The sequence below is a fragment of the Dendrobates tinctorius genome, unplaced genomic scaffold, assembly GCF_039654945.1.
Source record: "Dendrobates tinctorius isolate UK_male_01 unplaced genomic scaffold, ASM3965494v1 ptg000006l, whole genome shotgun sequence".
Taxonomy (NCBI): domain Eukaryota; kingdom Metazoa; phylum Chordata; class Amphibia; order Anura; family Dendrobatidae; genus Dendrobates; species Dendrobates tinctorius.
The window spans coordinates 17,914,629-17,940,101 of NW_027361674.1; the positions used below are offsets into that span (position 1 = coordinate 17,914,629).

General features: G+C 44.6%; 1 protein-coding gene across 1 annotated transcript in view; it reads left to right on the plus strand.

The window, feature by feature from the left end:
* The first annotated feature begins 350 nt into the window (after positions 1–350).
* The window catches only part of DHRS7 (dehydrogenase/reductase 7), a 75,763-nt gene continuing 50,640 nt past the window's right edge, over positions 351–25,473 (plus strand). The window contains exons 1-2 of the mRNA XM_073571230.1: positions 351–451; positions 525–645. The gene's annotated coding sequence lies outside the window, so the exon portion shown is untranslated. The remainder of the gene's footprint in view (positions 452–524; positions 646–25,473) is intronic.

Consider the following 25,473-nt stretch of genomic DNA (forward strand, 5'->3'; position numbering starts at 1 on the left):
CACAGACAGTAAAGAGATGAAATTTGTGACGGAAGTCCGTGACATTTCATGTCTATCTTATAGTAATTTGCAGGGTGGAAGATACAGAGCAAATCCACCATGTCTGAACTTACCTATAGGAAATGTGGATAGAGGTTGGTAACCTAAGAAGATCCCTTTTAGTTTATTTCAAAATGGCATTTTTCATTTATTAAAAAGGCAAAAATAGAAAAAAAAAATATTACATAATACCTTCAAAAATGTATTTTTAATACCGTTTTAATTTTTTTTCCAGAGGATTTTATGATTTGCTTTTGTTTTGTTGAGTGTTAACAGTTAATCTCTCTGTTTTTTGTTTTTTTTGCTGACAGTGCAGATGAGCTGGTAAAATGCTTCTGCAATCTGCTTTCCGCCATCCGCAACACTCAATAATTTATGAAACTCTATGCAAACAAGATAAAGCAATAAACAGGTAAAAAAATTAAACGGTCTCTGATTGCAATTGTTTAAATCGGATTACAGGAGGTTTTTTTTTTTAATTTTAGCGCTGGAGTGGTGCCACTAAAGTAAGGTCCCTGACCCTAGTATTATACGCCGCCATCTTCAACTCTTCCCGACACTGCTCCTGTCCTGAGCCGCCTTCTTTTGACCAACTGGAAGTCTGAGGTAAGGGTTACAAGCTCTCAGTCTAGGTCTATGAGAGCCTCAGGGCCGGTGTTAGCAGCAGGCAGACCAGGCAGCTGCCTAGGGCCCTCACTCCCACAGGAGCCCCCAACTAGCGGCACGCAGCTGCTATGGGGCCCAGGAGGCAGGGGGACCCGCCTGCCGTCAGCACTGACTCCCCCGCCGCCGCATTGAACAGTTCAAAGTAATGAAGGAGGAGAGAGCGTCAGATGACGCTCCCTCTCCCATCATTCCCCTCTGACTCTGACACTGCGTGTGCACGATGACGTCATATCATCACACACCCACTGTATGCAGGGCCCGGGCAGTGCAGCCGCTGAGACCTGAGCCAGGAGCAGCGCGGGGCATGAGGAGAGGTGAGGGTTTTTTTTGTTTTTTTTTTAAATATATCCACGAGTACTGGACTGTGGCGCTATTGAGGGGGGCTACATTATATTCTATGGAGGAGGCTGTGTTATATACTATTGGGGGGCACATTATATTCTATGGAGGAGGCTGTGTTATATACTATGGGGTGCACATCATATTCCATGGAGGAGGCTGTATTATATACTATGGGGGGCACATTATATTCTATGGAGGAGGCTGTGTTATATACTATGGGATGTATATTATATTCTATGGGGGAGACTGTTATATACTATGGGGGGTACATAATATTCTGTGGGGAGGCTGTGTTATATACTATGAGGGCTACATTATTTTCTATGGAGGAGGCTGTGTTATATACTATGGGGGGTACATTATATTCTATGGGGGAGACTGTGTTATATACTATGGGGGGTACATTATATTCTATGGGGGATGCTGTGTTATATATTGTGGGGATACATTATATTCTATGAGGGAGGCTGTGTTATATACTATGGGGGAGTACATTATATTCTATGGAGGATGCTGTGTTATATACTCTGGGGGGCACATTATATTCTTTGGAGGAGGCTGTGTGATATACTACTAGCTGAAGAACCCGGCGCTGCCCGGGCATAGTAACTAACTGTGGTGAGTTATAACAAATTTTAATTATCCTCCATCCCATAGTCCCGTGCCCATATACCCATCATACATATCCACCATACCATAGGCCCGTGCCCATATACCCATCATACATATCCTCCATCCCATAGTCGAGTGCCCATATACCCATCACACATCCTCCATCCCATAGTCCCCTGCCCATATACCCATCATACATATTCTCCATCCCATAGTCCCATGCCCATATACCCATCATACATATTCGCCATCCCATAGTCGAGTGCCCATATACCCATCACACACCCTTCATCTCATAGTCCCATGCCCATATACCCATCATACATATTCGCCATCCCATAGTCGAGTGCCCATATACCCATCACACATCCTTCATCTCATAGTCCCATGCCCATATACCCATCATACATATCCTCCGTCCCATAGTCCCGTGCCCATATACCCATCATACATATCCGCCATCCCATAGTCCCATGCCCATATACCCATTATACATATCCTCCATCCCATAGTCCAGTGCCCATATAAACATCACACATCCTCCATCCCATAGTCCCGTGCCCATATACCCATTATGACATCATCATCACCATGGCAACCGTTATGACAAACCCGTCACCATTGCAACCTATTAAGACATCATCGTCACCATGGCAACCATTGTGACAGCATCTTCGCCATTGCAACCTATTATGATATTAGCGTCACCATGGTAACCATTATGACATCATAATGAGGGGTGGGGCTTGCAACCTATGATGACATCAGCGTCGCCATGGCAATCATTATGACATCATAATGAGGGGCGCGGCTTGATACACACACTTTTTTCCCATTATGTAGATAGGGGCAAAATTGTTTGGTGAATGCGCGGGGTTAAAATTTCGCCTCACAACATAGCCTATGATGCTCTCGGGGTCCAGACGTGTGACTGTGCCAAATTTTGTGGCTGTAGCTGCGACGGTGCGGATGCCAATCCCGGACATATACACACACACATTGAGCTTTATATATTAGATGGGGGTACATTATATTCTATGGAGGAGGCTGTGTTATATACTATGGGTGTACATTATATTCTATGGAGGAGGCTGTGTTATACACTATTTGGGGGACACATTATATTCTATGAAGGAGGCTGTGTTATATACTATGTGGTTGCTACACTATATTCTATGGAAGAGACTGTGTTATACACTATGGGAGGTACATTATATTCTATGGGGGAGGCTGTGTTATATTCTGTGGGGAAGGCTGTATTATATACTATGGGGGTACATTATATTCTATGGAGGAGGCTGTGTTATATACTATGGGATGTATATTATATTCTATTGGGGCGACTGTTACTGTATATACTATGGGGGTACATTATATTCTATGGGGAGGCTGTTATATACTTCGGGGGCTACATTTTATTCTGTGGGGGAGGCTGTGTTATATACTATGGGGGATACATTATTTTATATGGCGGAGGCTGTGTTATATGCTATGGGGGTACACTATACATTATATTCTATGGGGGAGACTGTTATATATTATGGGGATACATTATATTCTATGAGGGAGTCTGTGTTATATACTATGGGGGAGCACATTATATTCTATGGCGGAGGCTGTGTTATATACTCTGGGGGGCACATTATATTCTTTGGAGGAGGCTGTGTTATATACTATGGGGGTACATTATATTCTATGGAGGAGGCCGTGTTATACACTATTTGGGGGCATATTATAATCTATGGAGGAGGCTGTGTTATATATTATGGGGATACATTATATTCTATGAAGGAGACTGTGCTATATACTATGGGGGGTACATTATATTCTATGGGGGAAGCTGTGTTATATACTATTTGGTACATTATACATTATATTCTATGAGGGAGGCTGTGTTATATACTGTGGGGGGGCTACATTATAGTCTATGGAGGAGGCTGTGTTATATACTATGGGGGAGCACATTATATTCTATGGAGGAGGCTGTGTTATATACTGTGGGGGGCTACATTATAGTCTATGGAGGAGGCTGTGTTATATACTATGGGGGAGCACATTATATTCTATGAAGGAGGCTGTGTTATACAGTTGTGGCCAAAAGTATTGACACCCCTGCAATTCTGTCAGATAATACTGAGTTTCTTCCTGAAAATGATTGCAAACACAAATTCTTTGGTATTATTATCTTCATTTAATTTGTCTTAAATGAAAAAACACAAAAGAGAATGAAGCAAAAAGCAAAACATTGATCATTTCCCACAAACTCCAAAAATGGGCCAGACAAACGTATTGGCACCCTCAGCCTAATACTTGGTTGCACAACCTTTAGCCAAAATAACTGCGACCAACCGCTTCCGGTAGCCATCAATGAGTTTCTTACAATGCTCTGCTGGAATTTTAGACCATTCTTCTTTGGCAAACTGCTCCAGGTCCCTGATATTTGAAGAGTGCCTTCTCCAAACTGCCATTTTTAGATCTCTCCACAGGTGTTCTATGGGATTCAGGTCTGGACTCATTGCTGGCCACCTTAGAAGTCTCCAGTGCTTTCTCTCAAACCATTTTCTAGTGCTTTTTGAAGTGTTTTGGGTCATTGTCCTGCTGGAAGACCCATGACCTCTGAGGGAGACCCTCTGAGGGCCCTACATTATGCTGCAAAATTTGTTGGTAGTCTTCTGACTTCATAATGCCATGCACACGGTCAAGCAGTGCAGTGCCAGAGGCAGCAAAGCAACCCCAAAACATCAGGGAACCTCCACCATGTTTGACTGTAGGGACCGTGTTCTTTTCTTTGAATGCCTCTTTTTTTCTCCTGTAAACTTTATGTTGATGCCTTTGCCCAAAAAGCTCTACTTTTGTCTCATCTGACCAGAGAACATTCTTCCAAAACGTTTTAGGCTTCTTAAGGTAAGTTTTGGCAAACTCCAGCCTGGCTTTTTTATGTCTCGAGGTAAGAAGTGGGGTCTTCCTGGGTTTCCTACCATACAGTCCCTTTTCATTCAGACGCCGACGGATAGTATGGGTTGACACTGTTGTACTCTCGGACTGCAGGTCAGCTTGAACTTGTTTGGATGTTAGTCGAGGTTCTTTATCCAACATCCGCACAATCTTGTGTTGAAATCTCTTGTCAATTTTTCTTTTCCGTCCACATCTAGGGATGTTAGTCACAGTGCCATGGGCTTTACACTTCTTGATGACACTGCGCACGGTAGACACAGGAACATTCAGGTCTTTGGAGATGGACTTGTAGCCTTGAGATTGCTCATGCTTCCTCACAATTTGATTTGTCAAGTTCTCAAACAGTTCTTTGGTCTTCTTTCTTTTCTCCATGCTCAATGTGGTACACACAAGGACACAGGACAGAGGTTGAGTCAAACTTAATCCATGTCAACTGGCTGCAAGTGTGATTTAGTTATTGCCAACACCTGTTAGGTGCCACAGGTAAGTTACAGGTGCTGTTAATTACACAAATTAGAGAAGCATCACATGATTTTTCGAACAGTGCCAATACTTTTGTCCACTCTCTTTTTTAGGTTTGGTGTGGAATTATATCCAATTTGGCTTTTGGATAATTCTTTGTGTTTTTTCATTTAAGACAAATTAAATGAAGATAATAATACCAAAGGATTTGTTTTTGCAATCATTTTCAGGAAGAAACTGAGTATTATCTGACAGAATTGCAGGGGTGTCAATACTTTTGGCCACAACTGTATACTATGGGGATACATTATATTCTATGAAGGAGACTGTGTTATATACTATGGAGGGGCACATTATATTCTATGGAGGAGGCTGTGCTATATACTATGGGGGGTACATTATATTCTATGCAGGAGGCTGTGTTATATACTATGGGGTTGCTACACTATATTCTATGGAAGAGGCTGTGTTATATACTATGGGGGGTACATTATATTCAATGGGGGAGTCTGTGTTATATACTATTTGGTACATTATACATTATATTCTATGAGGGAGGCTGTGTTATATACTGTGGGGGGGGCTACATTATATTCTATGGAGGAGGCTGTGTTATATACTATGGGGGAGCACATTATATTCTATGGCGGAGGCTGTGTTATATACTCTGGGGGGCACATTATATTCTTTGGAGGAGGCTGTGTTATATATTATGGGGGTGCATTATATTCTATGGAGGAGGCTGTGTTATACACTATTTGGGGGCATATTATATTCTATGGAGGAGGCTGTGCTATATACTATGGGGATACATTATATTCTATGAAGGAGGCTGTGTTGTATACTATGGAGGGGCACATTATATTCTATGGAGGAGGCTGTGCTATATACTATGGTGGGTACATTGTATTTTATGCAGGAGGCTGTGTTATATACTAAGGGGTTGCTACACTATATTCTATGGAAGAGGCTGTGTTATATACTATGGGGAGTACATTATATTCTATGGGGGAGGCTGTGTTATATACTATTTGGTACATTATACATTATATTCTATGGGGGAGGCTGTGTTATATACTATTTGGTACATTATACATTATATTCTATGCAGGAGGCTGTGTTATATACTATGGGGTTGCTGCACTATATTCTATGGAAGAGGCTGTGTTATATACTATGGGGGGTACATTATATTCAATGGGGGAGGCTGTGTTATATACTATTTGGTACATTATACATTATATTCTATGAGGGAGGCTGTATTATATACTGTGGGGGGGCTACATTATATTCTATGGAGGAGGCTGTGTTATATACTATGGGGGAGCACATTATATTCTATGGCGGAGGCTGTGTTATATACTCTGGGGGGCACATTATATTCTTTGGAGGAGGCTGTGTTATATACTATGGGGGTGCATTATATTCTATGGAGGAGGCTGTGTTATACACTATTTGGGGGCATATTATATTCTATGGAGGAGGCTGTGCTATATACTATGGGGATACATTATATTCTATGAAGGAGGCTGTGTTATATACTATGGAGGGGCACATTATATTCTATGGAGGAGGCTGCGCTATATACTATGGTGGGTACATTGTATTTTATGCAGGAGGCTGTGTTATATACTATGGGGTTGCTACACTATATTCTATGGAAGAGGCTGTGTTATATACTATGGGGAGTACATTATATTCAATGGGGGAGGCTGTGTTATATACTATTTGGTACATTATACATTATATTCTATGAGGGAGGCTGTGTTATATACTGTGGGGGGGCTACATTATATTCTATGGAGGAGGCTGTGTTATATACTATGGGGGGGCACATTATATTCTATGGAGGAGGCTGTGTTATATACTATGGGGGGCACATTATATTCTATGGAGGAGGCTGTGTTATATACTATGAGGGGTACATTATACATTATATTCTATGGGGGAGGCTGTGTTATATACTATGGGGGGCACATTATATTCTATGGAGGAGGCTGTGTTATATACTATGGGGGGCACATTATATTCTATGGAGGAGGCTGTGTTATATACTATGAGGGGTACATTATACATTATATTCTATGGGGGAGGCTGTGTTATATACTATGGGGGGCACATTATATTCTTTGGAAGAGGCTGTGTTATATACTATGTGGGGGCACGTTATATTCTATGGAGGAGGCTATGTTATATACTATGGAGGGGCACATTGTATTCTATGGAGGAGGCTGTGCTATATACTATGGGGGTACATTATATTCTATGGGGGAGGCTGTGTTATATGCTATGGGGGCTACATTATATTCTATGGGGGAGGCTGTGTTATATACTATGGGGGGCACATTATATTCTATGGAGGAGGCTGTGTTATATACTATGGGGGTGCATTATAGTCTATGGAGGAGGCTGTGTTATATATTATGGGGGCACATTATATTTCATGGAGGAGGTTGTGTTGTATACTATGGGTGTCAGGATCCTGTCAGCGTCGGCAAGCTGCCACGACTGAGCAGGGTGACTTACCCACACTACGAGAGGGCCCAGGGTCCGATACTGCAGGGAAGGTTCAGGCAGACAGGACCTGCGATGCTGAAAGTAGTAAAGAGTACAAGGACCTAGGATCATGTGACTGCAGGGGGCGGGGCTTAGCGTCCTACTGCTGCAGATGATGTAATATACTTACTACAGCGATACTGTAGTAAAGGAGAGGGAAACTCAGGTCAGACAAGCAGAGGTCATACACGGAGAGGGCGGCGCGGTACCAGAGGGACGAGCAGAGAGTAGTCAGGTCACAGGCAGAGAGTCATACATAGAGAGGGTAGCGCAGTACAAGAGGGAACAGGCAGAACTCGTAACAGGGACGGAACCGGATCAAAACCAAACAAGCAACAAGTTATCAGGCACAAGGCACACATACACAAGGGGTCAACTAACTCAGCCGAGGGCAGGAGTATAACTGACACCGGACCTAGGTCCAGTGGCCACTAAATAGCCGCCCTCTGCCAGAGAGAGGCAGAAACAATTAACCCCTGTCTGACCAGGACGGGCCAAAGTCAAAAACCCTTCCTGGATCATGACAATGGAGAGTACATTGTATTCTGTGGGGGAGGCTGTGTTATATACTATGGGGGTACATTATATTCTATGGGTGATGATGTGTTATATGCTATGAGGGGGGCATTATATTCTATGGGGGAGACTTTGTTATATACTTTGGAGGGGCACATTATATTCTATGGAGGAGGCTGTGTTATATACTATGGGGGTACATTATAATCTAAGGGGGAGGCTGTGTTATATATTATGAAGGTACATTATATTCTATGGAGGAGGCTGTGCTGTATACTATGGGGGTACATAATATTCTATGGGGGTGGCGGTGTTATATACTAAGGGGGTACATTATATTCTATGGGGGAGGCTGTGTTATATACTATGAGGGGGGAATTATATTCTATGGGGGAGGCTGTGTTATATACTATAGGGGGCACATTATATTCTATGGAGGAGACTATGCTATATTCTATGGGGGCCACATTATATTCCATAGAGGAGGCTGTGTTATATACTGTGGGGGTACATTATATTCTATGGAGGAGGCTGTGTGATATACTATGGGGGGCACATTATATTCCATGGGGGAGGTTGTGTTATATATTATGGGGAATACATTATATTCTGTGGGGAGGCTGTGTTATATACTATGGGGGTACATAATATTCTATGGAGGAGGCTGTGTTATATACTATGGGGGTACATTATATTTTATGGGGGAGGCTGTGTTATATACAATGGAAGGGCACATTATATTCCATGGAGGAGGCTGTGTTATATACTATGGGTGCACATTAAATTCTATGTAGGAGGCTGTGTTATATACTATGGGGGTAAATTATATTATATGGAGGAGGCTGTGTTATATACAGGGTGGGCCATTTATAAGGATACACCTAAATAAAATGAGAATGGTAACTTGGTGATATCAACTTCCTGTTTGTGGCACATTAGTATATGGAAGGGGGGAAACTTTTCAAGATGAGTGGTGACCATGGTGGCCATTTTGAAGTCGGCCATTTTGGATCCAACTTTATTTTTTCCAATGGGAAGAGGGTCATGTGACACATCAAACTTATTGAGAATTTCACAAGAAAAACAATGATGTGCTTGGTTTTAATGTAACTTTATTCTTTCATGAGTTATTTACAAGTTTATGAACACTTATAAAATGTGTTCAAAGTGCTGCCCATTATGTTGGATTGTCAATGCAACCCTCTTCTCCCACTCTTGACACACTGATAGCAACAACGCAGAATAAATGCTAGTCCAAAGTCTCTTTGAAATCAAAGAGACTTGTTAGGTGATACTCCATTGTTTTAGGCAGGTTACAATAAATAAAATGTGGAATCTTGTGTCTAATAGAAATGTTAATTTTTGGAGTGCTCCTTTTTTGCACCAGTTGCTTGATGACTTGCCAGGATATAGTACACTGTAGTAAAGAGTACTAAAAAAAGGTAGAAGTAATCAAGGTCTAGCAATGTAGACCTGGGACTGATTTCCTCAATATGCATGTGTAAACCTAACAGTAACTTAAGGGGTAACGTCCCACATATAGATTAGATAGCTGCCAGGGGAACAAAAGTTCATTAGATAGCTATTTCTCCTGCCAAACACTCTTGTCTTCCCCATGAGAGAGCCTATCACAGGCTTCTCTATTAGGGACTTATCTTGGTGCAGACCATTGAAATTCAACATGGTGGGTCCTCCTCTCCCACACATATTCTGTGGGGGAGAGTTGAGATGCTCCCATATACTGTATATAAGATGGTTGATCGATCTGGTGAAATTGACGGGTTAGATTTTTTATCAAATTAGTATGGAGACTTTATGTGTCTGTCTGGCCCACCTCTTTCTCCTACACAATGCATCTTTTTGAAATTGTAAAATTCCAGGGGAAGGATTATTTCCCCCAGAATGTCCCAGACACATTAAAGTTAGTTGTAATGGTTCTTAGGGGCATGGTACTTAAAAGATCCAGAATAGTAAAACATGAACATTCCAAACAAGTGGGAAATGAGGTGATGAATTTGATATGTTGACCATACAAAGTAGATGGCTGTTGCCATACTTCCGCTGGTTATTCCGCTGACAGCCATATAAGCCATTTCTCCAATACACAGTGTAACGGGCTGGGTGGTGGAACCACTGTGCTGGGGCCCAAGGAAAGCCAGGAAGGGCGTAACTAGGAGCCTCACCCAATTTGACCTCGGATACACAGCAGCATAAGATACGTGATCCAAGGAGAGACAAAGGAGGTGGACCAGGTGATACACCAGGACTTGCATTGGGTAGATGGCAGCTAACCCCCTAGAGACGGGTAGCTGGGACAGCCCGAAAGAAGGTCCAGTAGATGCAAGCAAGTTCTGTAAGAACACGGGAACCACGGATGCAGAGGAGACCGGCTGATGAACGGATGGGCTCTGGCAGGTGCAGCTGGACTGGCTGATGTAGAGAGGAACGGCTGATAGACAGGCAGGTAGGAACGGCTGATAGACGAGGTGCCTTAAATAATAAGTATTCTCCAGCCATTGGCTGAGGATACTTTAGGCTAGTGCACGCTGTCCCTTTAAGATGCCAGGACCGAGTGTGCGCGAAACCCTAAACACAGTTCCCGGGGATCTGCAAGCAGTGCGCAGACCCCGGGCAACCGCAGGATGAGGACAGGGCTCTCTGCTGGGGGAGGGAAGCAGAGTGCAGAGATGCCGGAGCCACGATAGGGACAGCAGGATAAGGAGGGGGAGGTGCGGTGGTGAGAGTGTCGGCGTCTCCGCCAGGGAAGGGGTGCAGAGATGCCGGCGTTACACACAGGAGTGCTTGATCGGCTGACCAGTCCTGTGTTTTCTATGAGAAAACTGCATACTGATATGTCAGCAGGCGGCTTATCTCAGGGACAACAATGAAATCCGCAGTCCAAAGTCAGTCATGTCCAATCGAAATCTCTACCGACCACCAGTCGGACGGTACACCTACATATATTAGACCATTGTCCGAACCTGCCAAAATCAGTGGGCTAAGCTGAACTTAGTCAAATGTGTATGGGGCCCTTAGGCTGCCATTCACACAATGCAGTGTACACATAGCTGTCTCTATTGTATACCACCTAAACTGATTCAGTCTAATTAACTCAAAATCTTTTCAAACTCTATACGTCTTAAAGAGATTATCCGCAACAGTGATGTTAAAGATCTCTCCTTCAGCACCACCACCGATCAGCTATTACCATCTCCGGCAGAGGTAATTTCTCAAAGATGTCCCAGGAGCTATATTTCAATATGACAACACCAGGTCACATGCTGCTTGTGCTACTGTGAACAGCCTGCATTGCCCAAATGTGCTACCATGGTGTCACGGATGTGTCAGAGGCGGCAGACTGTTGCACTGCATCTGTCTGCAGAAGGTCTCAGCAGTTTGCTTTGTAGACTTCTGCCTGGTCCTTCTGATGCAAGGACCCAGTGGCCACCTCGCCCGGCTCTATTGGTCACACCTGGATCTGGGTGTTTATAACTCCCAACTTCCTGTTGGGAGTTGCGAGTGATATTTCTATTTGTATTTCCCTGTTAAGTCTTGGAGCTGTAGCAGTAGGCTATCGTCCTTTTGGGAGTTTGGAAGACCTTGGTGTCTCTCTCTGAGTCTACTTAAGCTAAGTGTTCCCCCTTGTTTGTGTATCCCATCTGTCTTTAGTGTAGTGGGGATTGACTAGCACGCATGATGTCCTTCCTGCTGCAGGGCGTATCGCCAGGCTCAGGCAGAGATTAGGTATCCTGTTCGGCAGTAGGTGCGGAACCTATATAGGGTCGATAGGGCAGACAGGGTGAAGTTAGATCTGCCTAGGGGTCTCCAATCCCCACTTCCCTAGTGTTGGGCTGCTTCTTTACTATATCCCTTTGTGTTGCACTTACAGTAGTCTGTCCTACACCTTGCGTGACACATGGCCTGCAGACTTTTACGCATATGTCCCATATCCGTGCTTTGCGTCCCTCACCCCTGTGCACTTAAGTTTCTTGTGCTGCACATAGGACTTTGCAAGTGCTTTTATGTGTTTAATTCCTGGTCCTATATAATGCCTCCCAAATACACACCTGTACTTTGGTATTAAAGAGGTTGTCCACTACTTTAGCACTGATGACCTATCCTTAGGATTGGTCGGGGTCTGACACCTGGCAGGAAAATATGAATATGTTTACATTCTATGTACACTTCCAGGGCTAATGCTGCCCTTCCCCCCATTGCGATTGTGCCGTGCAGCACTTACCTCTCTTGTGCAGGCTGGTCGCTGCAGCGTCCAACCCCATCCCTTTTCCCCCCTGTTGGAATGTCCACTCACCTCTCCCTCCCCCTATACCAGCTTGTGTAATGTGACCCTGGTCTGGCCGGCTCAAACAGGAAGTAAAGGTTTGAGTACATGCTTTCTTTGTTCTTTGAAAACCAAATTTAATAACACAGGATAGTCATAGGAACAGAACACATATATTTTTGGAATCTGCATGATTGAAGCTACACACAGCAATATTTTGCAACTTCTGCGCCCACCTGAACCTGAGAAAAGGGTATATGCCTCCCAGTAATACAGAGATATACAATATTTGGTATCAAAAGGAAAGGTAATTTTGTAATAAGAATAATGATACCCCTGTCATCTCATTGCGAGGTTTCCACCCAGAGTTATACAAATAGAAGTTTTGATAACTGTTCAAAAGGGGGCGTATATCCTAGAACTCAGCCTCTCCAGTGAGATCCGTGAAGGAAAGCTATAAAGCTCAGATGCTGACTCAGTGGGGTGTCATTTGCCCTGGGTGACAGCTAGGAAGCTGTGCTGATAGACCATTTTCCCTTGGGGAAGGCGCTCCTCCCCCCTCCTCCTCATGGCATGACATGGACTGATAAGTGTAAGTTCTTATTTTAATCCACTTTATTTTGTAATTGTCTGTATATACTGTATCTTGTCTCTTTTGTAACATCATTTATATTTTTATAAAGACTGCCTATATTTTCTAAATCTATAAATTTACTAGTTTCATTTTTCTTTGCTCTATAACGTACCGCTACAACCTCCGCACTAAAGATTATGCTACTGTGTGGGTTGGCTCCTGACCCGATATTGGTTTCAATGCCAAACGAGGAGCTGGTGGAAGTAGAGTGTTCTGGAGTATTTGGGAGACTGTGGCAGTGACGGCACGGAGGTTTTATGTGTGTATTACCCACATGAGACATGGGATATACATACCGCCCTCACTGCAGAGTGCCCAATAGCCAGTAATGGCAAGGCAGCCTTTTTGGCGACTACTTGTCCTAGGTGTACTTCCCTGACTGACCTGGGCGCCAGAGAGCTGCAAGTTACTAAACCGGAACTGAAGGTGGAAACATACATTTTGGGTGGTTATATAATCTACGACCCCGAATAAGTACTAAATTTGTGACAATTGGTGGGATATAATAAACCCCTGACAACTGGGGACAACCTCACCCCCCAGTTCCTGACACCACCATTCAGTTGTTATTGGTGTCGGCAGGCCGAAAAACTGACTTTGCTGAGCTGCTTTGTCTACTGATAGTGGCCCCCGCAAGGTACTACATAACTGCATCCTATTGATTTGAATAGAAGATGGTAAGCTCAGCAAGCAAGTACTTCCGGCCACCAATAACAGCTGATCAACAGGGGTGATGGCTGTCAGACCCGAGTGACCAGACATTGAGCATCATCAATGCTAAAGTAGTGGACAACCCCTTAAACACTTTCTAGTATGACTTTTACTTTATCGGTGATCTGTGCACAGTTCCCGCCCACGGTCTCCAAGACGCCTGTGGTTTCCAGTCACTGAGATATTAGTTGGCAGCTTTCTGCACCACTGCTAACTGGCTAGATTCTCCTGAACATCTATCTGCCTATGGCTTCCATGGTTTTCAGACTTTCTAGTTACTTCGGAGTTCAGTCTGCTACCTTTTCCTGGCCTTTTTGACCACTGCTGCGTGTCTGGCAGTTTCCAGTATGTCTCCTAGCCACATGCAGCTTCCATGGTATTTGGACTTTGTTGGAATAATGCATATTGATCTGTATGTATTGCAACAACTACTACTGTACTGTTTTATATATTGTGCATATTGTGAGATTGTTAACAAAGTTCAGTGACAAAAAAAAACCAAACAGACAGGATGCCCCCTCCTTCTCTTCCCTTCTTGCTGTTGTAATGGTCCCATGCTGCAAGCCACAGCAGATACCAGACTGATCACATTTCATGCTGTAAGCTGTTCAACCTGGATATTAATAAATCTACATTCCGTGTTGCTGACTCTGGATGTTACGCTGATTAATCCGCTGCTAACAGGTTGTGGGCCCAGAGTCCTAGAGTCCCAGATCCCCAGAGCACAGAGAAAAGAAAGGAAGACAGCAAAGATGGCCACCAGCAGCAGCAACTCCATGAAGTTTACAGAACCAAGTCTCACTAACCAGAATTATAAATCCTGGAAATTCAAAGTGAAAATGCTGCTGATAAGAGAAGGTACATTGAAATACAGGAGTCTAAACCTGACCCAGTATCACAGGAGTGGATAGAGATGGATCAGAAAGCACAAAGTACCATATCACTCAGTATAGATGATGATCAGATTGTGCATGTGTGTAAAAGTGAAACTGCAAGAGAAATGTGGGAGCAGCTGCAAAAGGTGCATGCGAGGATAAATTTAAGCAATAAACTTTATCTCATGAGAAAATTGTATCAGTCTAAACTACAGAATGGCCAGGATATGCAGGACTACATAACAAGCATTCTAGAGATTGTAGAACGCCTGAGAGGCATTGGGGAAGATTTGAAGGACTTTCATGTAGCCGCATTACTGCTTAGTGGTCTTCCAGAAAACTATGACACGCTTGTAACCGCACTAGATGCGCGCCCAGATGATGAGCTTACATTGGAGTATGTCAGAGGGAAGCTCATAGATGAGCAGGGGGTTGGACCAGATGGCCCAGGAGGTCCCTTCCAACTCTACGATTCTATGATTCTATGATTCTATGAATATAAGAGGAAAGCGGAAGGTATAAACAGCAGGACATGCGATGCAGAATCTGCTTTACAGACACAAAATCTAAATGATAACAGAAAGCACCTAAAAGAAACACGTGAATGTTTTGTTTGCAAAAAATCAGGACATTTGAAAGCCGACTGCAGAGTCTGGAAAGCAAGAATGAGTCAGCTGAAAAAGCAAAGCAGTCTTCAAAGGGTTAAAAGTGCTGTGTCTGCAGAAAATGATTCTGTGAATACTGAAACTGCATTTACTGTCAGTGTAAATACATCAAAGCATGCATGGTGTATAGACTCTGGAGCAACTAGTCACATGACTAATAACAGGGACTTCTTTTCTAAGCTTAACCAAAGTAAGTCAGAGAAAGTGATTATGGCTAATGGTCAGTACATGACTTCACAAGGTATAGGAGATGGTTATATTGATTGTCAAATCTCACCAACACAAAGCAAGAAGATCCCAGTAAAAGATGTGCTCTATTTGCCTAGTCTTGAGAGTTATTTACTATCTGTGAAGAAACTCACAAAACAAGGAAATGAAGTTACATTTAAGCATGATAGCTGCATCATCTCAAAAGAGGGCCACACACTAGCAGAAGGAAAAATCACAAATGAACTTTACCAGCTTAAATGCAAAGAGTGTGTGTATACTGCTCAGGAAGAAAGGCACGATAACTGCATTCATGTATGACATAGGCGCCTAGCACACAGAGACCCAGAAGCAATAAGGAAGATAGTTCAAAAGCAACTAACTGAGGACATTACAATTGATCTATGTAACCAGATAATGAAATGTACTAGCTGCATCAAAGGGAAAATGTCTAGAAAAGCTTTTCCTAAGAGAAGTACTACAAGAACAGAACAGACACTAGATTTAATACATACAGATGTCTGTGGTCCAATGAGCACTCAGACTCCTGGGAAGAAGAGATATTTTCTCACATTTATTGATGATCATTCAAGATATACAGTTGTCCATCTGCTTCACAGCAAGAAAGAAGTTCCAGAGAAACTTGAAGTATATCTAGCTGATGTATATAATAAATTTGGGAGAATGCCAAAGATTCTATGTGCAGATAATGGGACTGAATACACAAGTAATGAGACACAGAGCATTTTAAAGAAAAATGGAATCCTATTTCAGACCACTGTACCGTACAATCCTGAGCAAAATGGTGTCGCGGAAAGAAGGAACCGAACACTCTGTGAAAGTGGAAGAAGTATGTTGTTTGATGCAAATCTGCCCACAGCATATTGGGGTGAAGCAATCATGACAGCTTGCTATCTTCAGAATAGACTACCAGGTAAAGCTACAGAGAAAACTCCGTTTGAGCAATGGAACAGCAGAAAGCCAAAACTACATCATATAAGAATATTCAGAAGTAAAGCGCTTGTACATGTTCCCAAAGAAAGGCGAACTAAGTGGGAATCTCACGCTAAGGAAGGGATCCTGGTAGGCTACAGTGAAACCCAGAAAGGTTATAGGATTCTACACCCATAACAAACAAGGTCACAATAAGTAGAGATGTAGTGATTGATGAGAACTTTGTGTCCCCCAAGTTTTGTGACATCACGCCAGTAGTCCAGCTGAAGTCACAATTACAAGACAATAACAAGGAGGATGTAGAGGTCTGGCTGGATTCTTCAACCACTGAAGGAACAACTGAAAAATCAGGTGAATCTGAAATCAGGAGATCTTCTAGCTCAAACAGAGGCGTACGAGCTAAACGTCTATCCTACATAGTCAAGACACTACCTGAATCAGAGCCGCAGTCATGGGATGAAATGCAAGAACTACCTGTCCATGAAAGAACAAAGTGGATCAATGCTGCTAATGAGGAAATCAAATCGCTTCATCAACTTCAAACTTGGAGACTCACCAAGCTGCCACAGGGCAAAAAGGCAATCAAGTGCAAGTGGGTCTTCAAAACCAAATATGACTCTGAAGGTAAAGTCCACAGATTTAAAGCAAGGTTGGTGGCAAAAGGATATTCTCAAAAGTATGGCGAAGATTACGATGCGACGTTTGCTCCAGTCGCTAAACAGACCACGTTCAGAGCTTTGTTAGCTGTAGCAAAGATAAATGTCAAACATTTGGATATAAAAACTGCCTTTTTAAATGGTAACATTGAGGAGGACTTATATATGACTCAACCTGAAGGTTATGTAAAAGGAGGTGAAGAGAATCTTGTTTGCAAATTACAAAAATCCCTTTATGGTCTTAAGCAATCAGCAAGAGCATGGAATACCAAGATGAATAAGGTCTTGTTGGAAGAAGGTTTTAAAAGAGGTCAAGCGGATCCATGCTTATACACAAAATATACAGATGGAAAGTGGATGTATATTCTCTTATATGTGGACGATGTGATTGTAGTTCATCATGAAGACGCAGAAATTGGAAAAATGGCTGAAATTCTGAACCAGCATTGTGAAACGAAAGACCTTGTGACATATTATCTAGGAATCCAAATCCAGAGAGAGGAAGATGGAAGTTTTCTTCTAAACCAAAGTGCAAAAATTAATTTGATTCTGAATCAGTTTGGAATGTCAAAAGCCAAAGGTATATCAACCCCAATGGAACCATCCTACCTGAAGCTGGAAGGAGAAGATGACCTGTTGCCAAACAATGAGAAATATCGTCAGGTAGTGGGGGCACTTCTATACATATCAACTATGACTCGACCGGATATCACAACAACAGTTGGAATCCTTTGCAGATATGTGGAAAAACCACGCCAAAGAGACTGGAATGCTGTTAAGAGACTTCTCCGATATTTAAAAGAAACGCAAGATGTAAATTTAAAGCTATCTGCAACGGGAGATCTAGAACTCACCGGCTATGTAGATGCAGATTGGGCTGGTGATTCGCTTGATCGTAAATCCACAAGCGGATACTTGTTTAAAGTTGGAGAAAGTTTAATCTCCTGGTCTAGTAGGAAACAAGTGTCTGTTGCCTTGTCATCTACAGAAGCGGAGTATGTGTCCGCAGCCTATGCAAGCCAGGAGGTCATTTGGCTAAGACAATTGATGGATGATCTTGGCACACCGTCAACTCAGCCGACGGTGATTTATGAGGACAACCAAGGATGCATTAAACTTGCATGCAGTGAAAAGATCAGTGCTAGAACCAAGCACATTGACGTCAGACATCATCATTTACGTGATTTGATAGATCGTGGCATAATTCAGTTCGTCTATTGTGAAACTGATAAGATGGCAGCTGACATTATGACAAAGCCATTGTCACGAGCCAGGTTCCAAGAATTGAGGACCACACTGGGACTAAGAGGATAAGTAGTTGTTGAGTGGGGGTGTTGGAATAATGCATATTGATCTGTATGTATTGCAACAACTACTACTGTACTGTTTTATATATTGTGCATATTGTGAGATTGTTAACAAAGTTCAGTGACAAAAAAAAAAACCAGACAGGATGCCCCCTCCTTCTCTTCCCTTCTTGCTGTTGTAATGCTCCCATGCTGCAAGCCACAGCAGATACCAGACTGATCACATTTCATGCTGTAAGCTGTTCAACCTGGATATGAATAAATCTACATTCTGTGTTGCTGACTCTGGATGTTACGCTGATTAATCCGCTGCTAACAGACTTTCTTGTTACTCTGGAGTTTTGTCTGTTAACTGTCTGCGGTCTCCATGATGCCTCTTGTCTGCTTTCAGCTTCCAGTCCTTGAGTCTCCAGTGTGTCTGAGACCTTCAGTTACTCTGCAATTTGCCTGTAGTCTTCAGTGATCTCCAGGACTTCACCTGTTTGTCTCTGATTTTGAATAAACCTACACCTGTCAGTGGAGGACTTCACCTGTTTGTTGGCGTTCTCCAGTGACCCTGCTACCAGTCATTATTTTACCAGCCTTCACCTGTTTGACTGCGAATTCCAGGAACCTCGCTACCTGTTAGTGGTCTCCAGGATTTCACTTGTTTGTCTGCAGCTACCAGTAGACCTGCTACCTGTCAGTAGTTTCCAGGACCCCACCTGTTTCTCGGCGGCTTCCAGGAACCCTACTTCATGTCTGCCTGCTGTTTTCAGGCCATCTCCTGTCTGCTTGCAGCATCCTGAGCTTTTTTAAGACTTTTAGCTTGCCTTTGCTATGTGCTGTTACGCACATAGTTGTGGAACCACTGTGCCAGGGCCCATTGAGAGCCTGGATGGGCGTAACTAAGTGACCACCTGCTTCTTCACTAGAGTCCCTGATGATATGATTAGACTTAATCCTAGATGGACGCCAGATGCTACTCTGGGACAGACCCCAGAGCTGCAGCAGCTGACCCACAAAGGGGCACGGAAGCCTTGCTGTCCAGGAACTGGTTAACAGGAGGATATACGGCTGGTTAGACAGAACTGGTTAAGGAACAGGAATGCACGGTTAGTAAACAAGAGGTTTTTTCTATTAGGATCGGACAGGTTAGGTTCAGGAACAAAGAGCGGACTCAGGGTCCAGTAACACAGGTGCTGGTTCAGACTGCACAGGTGAGGAATGCGGTACAGGTGCGGACAAGGCGAAAAAGGCCCAGGACCGGGTAGTGGCAGAATGGACTCAAGAATGGGTTACAGCAGGATGGACAGGATCAAGTTCAGACAGGACAGAGAGGATCAGGTGCAGACAGGACAAACAGGATCAGGGAGCACAGGTTCAGGGACCTTGCAACTAGTTAGCAAGATACACACTGATAACTAAAGTTGTTAAGGCACCTCCCAATAAGGGAGGGTGTCTTAAATAAAAGGAGTCTCCCAGCTATTGGCTGGGGACATTTTCAGAAGGAGAAGAGCACGTGTGCCCTAAACATTCTCCCAGGAGACCTGTGTGCAGTTCCTCGGAGAAACAGATGCCGTGGGAGAGTGGGCGGGTACGTGAAGATGCTGGCACCCTTGCTGGAAGTACGGGGACTCATACTGTTCTGACACATGTCCACCTGCGGCTTCCAGTATGCACCTGCCTGCCATACCGAAGCCCGTGTGCCCATCCGGAACTTAAGCTTAGCGAATCCAGATCACCCACCCACTGCATTATGTAACACAGAGTCCCCGGGCTTGTCACCCGTCAAGCACATTTGGGACGTCATTAGTTGGCGATTACACAGGAGCTGCCAGCAGCAGATTTTGATGATTTGTCCAAGTGCATTCAGCATAGCAGAAACTTCCTCAGACAATCATTAATAACCAAGCCTGTAATTGCGGGTATTTCTGCATGTGGCACTCAAATTCCAGATATTTCGGCATGTGGCACTCCTACTCTGTGGATTTCTGGACGTGGCACTACTACTTCGGGGATATCTGCACATGGCGCTCCTACTCTGGGGATTTCTGCACGCGGCACTCATACTGCAGGGATTTCTGCACGTGGCCCTCATATTCTGGGGATTTCTGGACTTAGCGCTCATACTCTTGCTCATACTGCAGCTGGAACTAATACTCAGGGGATTTCTTCATGTGGGGTTCATAGTCCGGAGATTTCTGCATGTGGTGCTCATACACCAGGGATTTCTGCACGTGGTGCTCATACTCCTGGGATTTCTCCATGTGGCACTCACACTCCAGGAATTTCTACATGTGACGCTCATACTCTGGGGATTTCTGCATGTGGCGCTCATACTTCGGGGATTTCTGCACATAGGTTCATACCCCTGGAATTTCTGCATGTGGCGCTCATACTCCGGGGATTTCTGCATGTGGCGCTCATACTCTGGGGATTTCTGCATGTGGCGCTCATACTTCGGGGGGACTTCTGCACATGGCACTTCTACTCTGGGGATTTCTGCACATGGAGTTCATACTCCAGTGATTTCTGCATCTGGAGCTCATAATCCGGGGATTTCTGCACGTGGCGCTCATACTCCGGGGATTTCTGCATGTGGTGCTCTTACTCCGGGGATTTCTGCATGTGGCGCTTGTAATCTGGGGATTTCTGCATGTGGCGCTCATACTCCAGGGACTTCTGCATGTAATGCTCATACTCCAGGGATTTCTGCATGTGGATCTCCTACTCTAGAGCTTTCTGCATGTGGCGCTTGTATTCCGGGGATTTCTGCACGTAACGCTCATACTCAAGGGATTTCTGCATGTGGCACTCCTACTGTGAGGATTTCTGCACGTGGCGCTCATACTTCGGGGATTTTTGCACGTGGTGCTCATACTCCAGGGATTTTTGCACAGGGGCTCATACCCCTGGAATTTTTGAACATGGAGGTCATACCCCTGGAGATTTTGCACGTGGCGCTCATACTCCAGGGATATCTGCATGTGGCACTCATACTCTGGGGATTTCTGCATGTGGGCTCATACTCTGGGGGGGATTTCTGCACATGGCGCTCCTACTTCAGGGATTTCCGCACATGGGCTCATACCCCTGGAATTTCTGCACGTGGAGCTCATACTTCGGGGATTTCTGCATGTGGCACTCATACTCTGAGGATTTCTGCATGTGGGCTCATACTATGGGGGGATTTCTGCACATGGCACTCATACTCCAGGGATTTCTGCACATGGGCTCATACCCATGGAATTTCTGCATGTGGCACTCATACTCCAGGGAGTTTGCACGTGGTGCTCATACTCCAGGGATTTCTGCACATGGCCTCATACCCCTAGAATTTTTGCACGTGGCGTACATACTCTGGGGATTTCTGCATGTGGCACTCATACTCTGGGGATTTCTGCACGTGGCGTTCATACTCCGGGGGGATTTCTGCATGTGGCGCTTTTACATTGGGGATTTCTGCATGTGGCACTCCTACTGTGGGGATTTCTGCATGTGGTGCTCCTACTCCAGGGATTTCTGTACGTGGCGATCGTACTCCTGATATTTCTGCACATGAGCTCATTCCCCTGGGATTTATGCACGTGGCGCTCACACTCTGGGGATTTCTGCATGTGCGCTCATACTCCGGGGATTTCTGCACATGTTGCTCATACCCCGGGGGTATCTGCACTAGGCGCTCATGTAAGGAGATGGCAGGGAACCTCAATTGACTCCCTCTCCTGAACAACTGTTCACATGTGCCACGTGCGGCACCCTGATGTTTATTCAATGTTTTACTACAGTGTGTATTGTAATGTACATTTATTTCTTATGTGTCTTGCATAAGTGTAGGGATAGCAAGGAGTGTTAGCAAGGTATGAGCAACATAGGGTTAAGCAGCTGGGAGGAGTTAGGGTGTGACAGTGCAGAGCCACAGGGGTATAGGGGAAGCATTTCCTGGGTAGTGACAGAAGCTTGGGCAGTCTTGCCCAGGGCAGGATGTGTACATTAGTGTACACAAATTAGTTCCCCGGTCGTGGGGGATACAGTTGCTCCAAGCCTGGACAGCAGTGAGAATGGGTCTTAGCTCAGCGGGATAATCCCCAGAAAGACTTCGGCGTCTGAGACTAGGACGGGAGCTGATGACACCTAATGGACAGATGGGACCTGAATGGTCCATAGAGATGGCAGGGAAAGCATAGGAAATGACCTGTGTAAACTGTACCCCTGGATGTAATGGATATCTTGTCAACTAGTAAAGTTTAACTGTTGGAACAAAGACTGTGACTCTGTGGTGCTTCATGGAACTAGAAATCCAGCAGACACAGTAAGTACTCATCTCTTCATGTGCAAGGTGCCGGGGTGCTCACTGACTGTTACTTAATGAACTCGCCCACGACTACCACCCCGTGCCACATTGTTACATTTGGTGTGTGGCGCCCCTGATGCTTCAGTCGCCACAGAGGTACTGCACCTTCTCCTAAGGTGTGGTACCCCACCATCCAGGTAGGGTGGGAACTCCCTTTCGCATTCCAACACCTGCACCCCACACACAGGATAGTTCAGCAGGGACCCATCCATGCTTTATGCTGGAAAGGTCATAGGGTGCCTTTTGTGGTCCCTGGCTTCGTAACACGGGAGGTGCTGGGGAGGCGGGTGGAGTTAGATATAAAAGAGAGGGAAGGTGTAGGATTTCAGGTCAGTCTGGGGTGAGTCCCAGAGAAGGAGGTCAGTCTGCAGAAGAGGGCAGGCGGAGTAGGAGAGGACAGTCACTCAGACAGGAGTGAGGATCCCTGGAAGAAGGGAAGGAGGAAGGAATGCTGCAGCTGCCTCAGTGATCTGAGCCAGCTGGCACGGGAAAGGAACAGAAGGAAGGAGACGTAGACTGGAGACTACAGATTCCATAAGAGAGAGAGAACAGATCGGAACGAAGGAGAATAGAAGGACGGTGGGAAGCAGGTTGGGAAAGAGAGAGAACCCTTCCAGTCCAGAGCACAAAGGCCGGGGCCCGGTTCCCGAGGTTGATTGGATCTTTATGTCCGGCAACAGACACCGGAGGAGTAGTGAGCCACTAACGCCTTACTCCCATCATAGACTTGGGACACAACAGCAACTGGATAGTGAGCCGGGATGCAGAGAGGAGTCCCCGAAGCAGGCTACAGCTGTCTGTCATACAAGTAGAGACTAGGAACACCTAGAGAGAGGCATTCCAGGGTAACTAAGTACTGGAGTGCTTCGCACCTAAAGGCGCATTGGAGGAGTCGTTCAGTAAGGTACATATTGGCGGAGTGTAGAGGGAGAATCCTATCCTGCCTGGAGGTTGGCTGGGGCCCTGACCTGAAGAACACAGTGTGGAGTCAGGCATTTGTGTGAAGTGCAAACAGTGAGTAAAGCTTTGGAACATCATACTCTGGTGTCCTCCAGTTATTCCAGCACCGCTACACCTGGATACCAGCCTCTATACCATTCTGCGCCTCTCCTCATCCATTGCACCTACACTGCCCTGGGACTACAGCTCCACCTGTGGGGAGCTACACCATCTGTGCTGCACCACACCATCAGTCCCAGTGGATCTGCATGCAGCCTTGGCTCAACATCTTACTTGCCAAACACCACGGGTGGCATCACAAACTATCCAAATAAACTATTACACCATTAACATCACCGCCATTGATATTGGGCGCCCAGGACCACGGACCGGGTCACCGCTGCTGTGACACACATTCCCCCTGACACCGGCCCGGTACAGAGTACCCCGCATCCCTGGGTGTGAGAGGCGACCCAGGTGTAGTTGGCATGATCAAATCCAGGAGCCCTGCAGCTACAGAGCTGGTGGAAGAGATTCCCGGGACTTGTGTACTGATGACTGAGTTGTGGTCTGAGATGGCGCCAAACACTGTAGAGAAAGAGCAGGGCTGTGGAGTCGGTAAGCCAAACCTGCGACTCCGACTCCTCAATTTCCCTTACACCGACTCCGACTCCCACATATATTGCTTATATTTAAGTGAAACATTTATTGTAGTACAATGTGAACATCAGACATTTAATCATTTTTATGATACAATAATCAAGATATTTAGATAGAACATAAGATATATTTATTGGAATACAACTTTAGAACACAAAAAACTGTAATAAAATGTAAATATGTAATATCGATTACATATATATAGTACAGACCAAAAGTTTGGACACACCTTCTCATTCAAAGAGACTTCTTTACTTTCATGACTATGAAAATTGTAGATTCACTCTGAAGGCATCAAAACTATGAATTAACACATGTGGAATTATATAATTAACAAAAAAGTGTGAAACAACTGAAAATATGTCTTATATTCTAGGTTCTTCAAAGTAGCCACCTTTTGCTTTGATTACTGCTCTGCACACTCTTGGCATTCTCTTGATGAGCTTCAAGAGGTAGTCACCGGAAATTGTCTTCCAACAGTCTTAAAGGAGTTCCCAGAGATGCTTAGCACTTGTTGGCCCTTTTGCCTTCACTCTGCGGTCCAGCTCACCCCAAACCATCTCGACTGGGTTCAGGTCTGGTGACTGTGGAGGCCAGGTCATCTGGCGTAGCACCCCATCACTCTCCTTCTTGGTCAAATAGCCCTTACACAGCCTGGAGGTCTGTTTGGGGTCATTGTCCTGTTGAAAAATAAATGATGGTCCAACTAAACACAAACCGGATGGAATAGCATGCCGCTGCAAGATGCTGTGGTAGCCATGCTGGTTCAGTATGCCTTCAATTTTGAATAAATCCCCAACAGTGTCACCAGCAAAGCACCCCCACACCATCACACTTCCTCCTCCATGCTTCACTGTGGGAACCAGGCATGTAGAGTCCAGCCGTTCACCTTTTCTGCGTCGCACAAAGACCTGATGGTTGGAACCAAAGATCTCAAATTTGGACTCATCAGACCAAAGCACAGATTTCCTGTCATGATCCCAGTGCAGGTTTTTGAGCTGCACACCAGGGGTTAATGTCTGGAGCTCTGTGCAGGTTTTGACATGCACACTTGGGGTTAATGATTGTGGCCTCTTTCTGGTTCTGGGAGAGCTTCATA